The 7,505-nt window shown below is 43.6% G+C and overlaps 1 long non-coding RNA gene across 1 annotated transcript; it reads left to right on the top strand.

The window, feature by feature from the left end:
• Positions 1-808: 808 nt before the first annotated feature.
• Positions 809-6,693, top strand: LOC132345724 (uncharacterized). Its single transcript, XR_009495222.1, has 2 exons — positions 809-1,136; positions 6,615-6,693. It is a non-coding gene; the product is annotated as an uncharacterized lncRNA (long non-coding RNA).
• The last annotated feature ends 812 nt before the right edge of the window (positions 6,694-7,505 follow it).

The following is a 7,505-nucleotide window of genomic DNA, read 5'->3' as shown; positions in this document are numbered from 1 at the left end:
TCCTTACAATGTTGATTACAAAGTGTGATTAAAGGGCAGAGAGTTATTGCCTTGTGTCAATTTTCTTATGTCAAATATTTTATTAATAGTCAAAAGGGATCAGTTTAAGGCATACTGGCTTTGTGATAGCATTAGAGAAATCTTTAGCCAGAATATAGGCACATCCCTTCCCTGTAACCTATCCAGTACCCTGAAATGCTTAGGCTTCTTAGAATTTTTCATTTGACACCTTGGCAATGATTTGCCATGAGCATAATTTTCAACCACAGAGAAGTTTAGGAACTCTAGACATTGAGACCTCTGGGCCCCAAACCAATTTAAGTTGTGCTCCTACTTTTCTCATCATTCTGGAAGGTGATCCCTGACTTAGCCACAAACTACTTTGAAAGTGGAGAAACCACTGGGAAAGAAGAAAGTAAGGCTTGGCTGCCGGGTTTGGTGTTTAAGTGAAAGGCAATACCTCAGGAAATTGTGAAACCACCCGTCGTTAAGTAGATGATGTGACGATGGAGGATATTATCTAAGAATACAAGACTCTGGCAGAAAAAGTTACTTTCAGCTACCACTTTTGTCTCTGATTGTCTGCCCGCCTATTTCTCTCTTTCTCAAATGAGGAAGAAACTGGATTCCTAGATTTAATCTTTCCTTAGCTGGATAATAACAGATTTATTATTTCAATCAAATTATATTTTTAATGCAAGGGACAAAGATGTTTTTGAGAGAATTAATATATTGATGTGTCATGGACCTTAAGCAGAACAAGAAGGGAAATGAAGTCTGAAGGGTTTTAGGATAGAACATGGCAGGAGGTGAGAGGATATTAATGAGCTAACTGTTTTTGCTGGAGTCACTGATGTACCAGTCTCAACCTTTCCCCTACAGGGGGAGTCAGACCCAGAAACAGACCTCGTTCTATTGTTGGAATTGAAATTCAAGAACATTCTGGAATTCTAGAACAATTTCTGATAAAGCTGAGTTGGGTTAGAACCACAGTTGCTTAAAGCTCTGTCCATCCGGATTCAGGCTGACTTACCCACCAGCCACTTGAAAAGAGGAGGAACTTGAAAGGAGACCACTTGAGAGGGAGTTCCCAAGAGCACCCTGGACGGGCTTAGCAGGGAGGGGAGAAGAGAATTGTGAGTACATGGGGAGGAAGGGCAGGCACAGAGGTCAAGAGTTTGGGGAATAACAGATGATTTGAGAGACGTGCAGTAAACCACGGAAATAGAAATCAGAGGCAGAATGGATTTGGCCTTGGTTTTGACAAAAATTAGAGCTTTACACACAGGCCTAAGAGTGTCCAGCTGAAAGCATACAGGAGGCTGGTTTTGGGTCCACAGTTAATTGAGGAAGATCAGTAATAGTCAACAACATGGAGCAGTTAACTAGTGGTACAACCTAGATAGCATGTTCAAAAGCAGAGATATTACTTTGCCAACAAAGGTTCATCTAGTCAAGGCTATGGTTTTTCCTGTGGTCATGTATGGATGTGAGAGTTGGACTGTGAAGAAGGCTGAGCGCCGAAGAATTGATGCTTTTGAACTGTGGTGTTGGAGAAGACTCGAGAGTCCCTTGGACTGCAAGGAGATCCAACCAGTCCATTCTGAAGGAGATCAGCCCTGGGATTTCTTTGGAAGGAATGATGCTAAAGCTGAAACTCCAGTACTTTGGCCACCTCATGCAAAGAGTTAACTCATTGGAAAAGATTCTGATGCTGGGAGGGATTGGGGGCAGGAGGAGAAGGGGACGACAGAGAATGAGATGGCTGGATGGCATCGCTGACTTGATGGACGTGAGTCTGAGTGAACTCCGGGAGTTGGTGATGGAAAGGGAGGCCTGGCGTGCTGCGATTCATGGGGTTGCAAAGAGTCAGACACGACTGAGTGACTGATCTGATCTGATCTGACACAAGTTCATGTGCCTGATGCCCAGTGAGGCCAAACAATACCAAAACTTCGGAGTGTGAAGCAGAGAAAGGTGTATTGCAGGGCTATACAAGGGGACAGGTGGCTCATGCTTTAAAAACTCCAAACTCCTTGGAGTTCCTGTAAATCTCCCCCAAAACAAATATAATTCTCTGTTCTGACGGGCAAGGTCCCAAGGCTCGATTTTTTCCCTCCAAGGTACAGATCCTGGCTAAAAGGAGGGGACCCTGAATAGGCTGGTTTCCCTGCCCGGGAGTATTCATTCAGTGGTTGAGGAGGCAGATCTCAGGGGCAGCTCCCTTGAGCCAGGGCCCCAGAGCCTGCTCAGCCATCATCACTGAGGGAGCCAGGCACCCAGGACTCAGCCGGCCCTCAGGCTCTTTAGGCCACCCAAACAGTGGCCAGGTCCCCAGGACTGTGTCCCATGGAGACCACCACTGCCATCTGGTTGCTGGGGCAGGGATGGGAAGAGGTTTGCTGCTGCCTCCACGCCTGGGTAGAACCGGGGGGGCGGGGCCTTGGCGAGGGTTCTGGAGCCTGCAGGACACAGCCCCCAGCCTGGCCCCAGCCCCCCAGCTCACCCATCTGTGGAGACTGGAGGGTGAGAAGTCCCCAGCAGGTCTCTCAACACATACTCTGCCCGGAGGACTACTTTGAGCCTGACTGTACACGGAGTGGGACCCCTAACAAACAGCACTCGACTTCTCGCGATAATAGGCGCATGCTCAGGGCTGTTATGTCCTACCCGCTCTTAACCAGGAGCCCATAATTGTCACGGAGAGCCTCACCTTCTGACGGGGCTGAGTTGCCCTTCCTCACAGTTCACAGAGTTACAGAAAAATTATTCATGACCCTTTTTTAAGAATGTAGAGGGAGAGGGTGGGATGATTTGGGAGAATGGCATTGAAATATGTATAATATCATATATGAAACGAGTCGCTAGTCCAGGTTCGATGCACAATACTGGATGCTTGGGGCTGGTGCACTGGGACGACCCAGAGGGATGGTATGGGGAGGGAGGAGGGTGGAGGGTTCAGGATGGGGAACACATGTATACCTGTGGCAGATTCATTTTGATATATGGCAAAACCAATACAATATTGTAAAGTTAAATAAAATAAAATTTAAAAAAAGAATGTATTTATTTTTAATTGAAGAATAATTGCTTTACAGTATTGAGTTGGTTTCTGCCAGACATCAATATGAAGCAGCTATAGTATTGTTAAAAAACGGTAAGGCTGACTTTACTCAGGGGGCTGTTAACATAGATGTAGGGACTACTGCAGTGGGGTCTTGTAGCAGGATAGAGATTGGGCTCCACTCTGAATACAAGGATAAGTGGGAATTTGTAGTCAAGGAGCAGAATGGGAGTCTGTGGATGGAAAATTGCTCAGAGGAAACATCAGGTGGGAGGAGGAATTCTGGCTAAATTGACCTCACAGGATTCTTGCTGAAGGTAGGCCAGGATGGCCAAATCATCACTGTGGAATGATGATGGAAGAGGGAGAAGAGGAACCAAATCAGAGATAGGGAGGGGTGGTGTTGTTGTTTAGCCACTAAATTGTGTCCAGCTCTTTTGCGACCCTATGAACTGTAACCCACCAGGCTCTTCTGTCCATGGGATTTCCCAGCTAAGAATACTGGAGTAGGTTGCCATTTCCTTCTCCAGGGGATCTTCCTGACCCAGGGATTGAACCCATGTATCCTGCCTTGACAGGTGGATTCTCTACCACTGAGCCACATGGGCATCCCATATGAAGGGACGAGGTTCGACTTAATTCAGCAGGATTCTTGCTAAAAGTGGACAGTGTAGAGATGAACATGAAAGACCGAAATCAAGGCCTCATTGAAAAAAAGCTCAGAGGAGCCTGATTAGAGTTTGGTCAAGGAGATGATCTTTTTCAGTAGAAACATCTTCAACAGCCTCAGAATGAGAGAGAGAGCACTGAAAATGCAGAAACCCCCACTTTTTGTGGCTGAGGAGATTGTCAGCAGTATCTCTTGGTGTGAATTTGCCTCTAAATTTGGTTTTCAAAATATTTGAGGCTTTCTCAATATATGTAAAACCTTACTAGGTTGAACCAAGTAAAACCGCCAGTTTTGAAGTTTAAAATCTGTCAAAATCAGCAGTTTCATATGATACAACTTAATCCTGAAGTGAAGAATAGGTTCCTTGGCCACTTGGCATTTTCAGTGTCATGTAATTAATACTTGAGGTTGGGAAACCCCCAGGGTACTCCTAAAAGCCTTAGGGTTCAAGCTGCCCTCAGAAGACTGAAGAATAAATCTGATGCCATGGTCACTGAAATCTTCAGTAATCCTGTGTTACCACAGATAGTAGCACACTTTCCTGTTGTGATTAACTCAGTGAGCTTGTCAGATTTTTAACCATGAAACAATAACCCAAACTCTACCTGTTTCACTCTTAATAAATGAACTTTATGCCTGGTTCTCAGTGAATAGAGGCTATATCAGGTAAAAATTTCCTCAAACCCCACCCAGACATATTTGTCTACAGATGAATTCAGATAGATTATCTGGATGGCCTTGGGTATACTGCTGGAGAATCAACTTGGAACCCTTTGTTTCTGATTATTTTGTATTAAGACACAAATGCATGGCAGTTCACAGATACATAACTGTTGGGTGCATACCAGGGATTGAAGGATTCCCTGGTGGCTCAGACGGTAAAGACTCTATCTGCAATGCAGGAGATCCAGATTCGATCCCTGGGTTGGGAAGCTACCCTGGAGAAGGGAATGGCTCCCCATTCCAGTATTCTTGCCTGGAGAATCCCATGACAGAGGAGCCTGGTGGGCTCATGGGTTCGCAGAGAGTTGGACATGACTCACGCTTTCACTTTCACCAGGAATTGATACCACCAACCATTCTGCCTACAGCCACAAGAGTGATCTTACTAAAATGCAAATCTGAGGGTGTCATTTTTGTGATTTAAAGGCATTGAGGACCTTGATTTGGTTGAGGAATCCCACTCCTCCCTAGTCCCCCAGTGTTAGCCCACATGCAGCCTTTCCTTTGCCATGCTCAGTTATTTTGCTTCTTGGAATGCATGATGTATCTCTTGCTTCTGCATTTTCCACATGCTGATTCTTCAGCCTGTAAGTTTTCTTCCTGTCAGGACTTTACTGCTCTAAGAAATATTTGAGTAAGATGCCCTTTCTCAATAATCCTCTTAAGATAACTTCTTTCCTTGCTTTTATCTCACTATATATCTAGTCTTAGTTTGCTAATCTCTTTCACTCAAAAGTCATTACATTAAGTAGACACAATGAATTTTGAGTAGAAACTTTATGAAATAACATGTGCTCAAAATATGAGTTAAGAATGAACAGTTGCCTACAGATTTACAACTTAGCTCCTTAGGTCCTAAAAATAGATCTAATTTTGCATAGTTATACTTCATAATGGGTTTTCCTGATGGCTCAGCAGTAAAAAAAATCTGCCTGCAATGCAGGAGACGCAGGTTTGATCCTTGAGTTGGGAAGATCCCCTGGAGGAGGAAATGGCAATCCACCCCAGTACTTTCACCTGAAAAATCCCATGGACAGTGGAGACTGATGGGCTATAGTCCAAAGGGTCGCAGAGTCAGATACGACTGGGCACACACACACCTATACATTATAATACTGAGAAGGTTCACAGTTTAATCTTCTGTTCATTGGCTCTGTGCACCAAGGCAATCCTTTTAAATGGCTTTGATAATAGCTAACAATAACTGAACCCTTATTCTGAACCAGGTACCATGCTAAGTCTATGCTTAGTCACTCAGATATGTCCGACTCTTTGCAGCCCCATGGACTGTAGCCCTCCAGGCTCCTCTGAATATGGGATTCTCCAAGCAAGAATATTGGAGTGGATTGCCATGCCCTCTTCCAGGAGATCTTCCCAACCCAGGGATTGAACCCGGGTCTCCTGCATTGCAGGTGGATTCTTTACTGTCTGAGCCACCAGGGAAGCCCTAAGTGCTATATATACCTATCTAAAATCTTGAAACTACCCTTACAGTTCTCATGTGAAAGATGAGAACACTGAGTAGAGGTTCTCTTTAATTTATTTAACTTATATATATGCATTTTACACATAATGTTTGTTTTTAATAGTTTTTACCTGAAGCACTAAAATGTAGTATCTAAAATGTACCACATTTTTAAAGAAAAATAAAAGTATCTTGATCTTCTAGTAATTTAACTTCTTTTTCTACTGTTTCTGTTTGCTTCAATAAGCATCTGGTGACATTTCTCCTAATTTGCCGGTCCCTTTTGGAACTTCCTTTCCCTTCAGCTTTATTTAGAGTTGCCAAGCTTAGACTCACGGAATAGCAATTGGATCTACGGTGTTCTCCAGATCATTCAAAAGGTATATCCCTGCCTGGTGGCTTTTCGATTGAAATGAAACAAGATGACATGAAAGTTCAGAGAAGATGAATGGCTTGAGCTGATGGGCAGCATTTGGAATTGGGTTTTGTTTTCTTCGAGGATTACGGTGTCATTTTTCTTCGTCTTATCCTGTCTCTGCTGATTCTGTCTAGGGGACGTCTTTTAATGTGAAAAATTGAGTAATCGCTTCATAAGAAGAACTCCAGAGAAAATGCCTCCTGGATCCCAACTTATCCTAATTCACATAACCTGCTCCCTCAGAGTAATGGGTGTTTTTTCTTTATTCAATCAGGTCTCAATTATGACCCAGGAAATCAGTCTCTGGACTAAATGGGAGTAAATGGCAGCTAAGAAACAAGCAAAAAACATCATGCTTTTGCCTAGGAGTTCTTTGGGTCAGTGGTTTCTTCTTTAAGAGTCCTGGTGAGGTAAGTTCTAAGTTTTCAGAATGCTCACTGAAGCTATCAATCAGAAGCTTCTGGTATCCTTTTGCCAGGACTTGAAATTGAGCACAGGTGAAGTTATAGCAGGCACACACGTACACATGCATGCACACACACACTCACACCAGGGCTAAAGGAAACTAAGACAGGACATACTAATTCTTAAAACCCAATAAAATCCAAGTGTTAATAATTGTTCTGCAGGCATTAAGTGGCAGTGTACATAAAGCAAAAGTATAGGATCGGAACACCGCCAGCAACTTCCCCTTCACTCTCTTGCCCCCACACAGAGACCAAGACAAAGAGCCAGCTCCAGCTGTCTCCACTCAGATGGGGCTTCATGGGCACAAGCTAGCTGATGATCAGAGTTATAGATAGAACTATATATGAATATTCTCCCCTGTATATTCTGATTCCTGGTCCAGGAGAATCTGTATCTTTGTAAAGTTCCACTATAGTACAACCTACAACAACAAAAACCAGGAAGTACCTACAGCAGATTCTCTCTTCCACTGACACCTACTCTTGCCATCAAAAGAAAAGGATTCTTGCCAAGAAAAAGATTACAGGACCTGGAGCAAGTCTAGAATTGGCAAGAGTCTGTTTTTTCTGAGGATTCTTAGCAGGGTTTTCTCTGTCTGGTTTGCCTTATAAATTAAAATAAATTTAAAAATCAGGTTTCCCCAACCTGAAGCATCTCTTTCCTCACTCCTCAAAGGAGCATTGTCACCACCTGCATT

Source organism: Bos taurus, chromosome 7 (genome assembly GCF_002263795.3).
Source record: "Bos taurus isolate L1 Dominette 01449 registration number 42190680 breed Hereford chromosome 7, ARS-UCD2.0, whole genome shotgun sequence".
In the NCBI taxonomy this organism is placed as follows: Eukaryota; Metazoa; Chordata; class Mammalia; order Artiodactyla; family Bovidae; genus Bos; species Bos taurus.
This window is presented reverse-complemented; position numbering and strand designations above follow the sequence as displayed.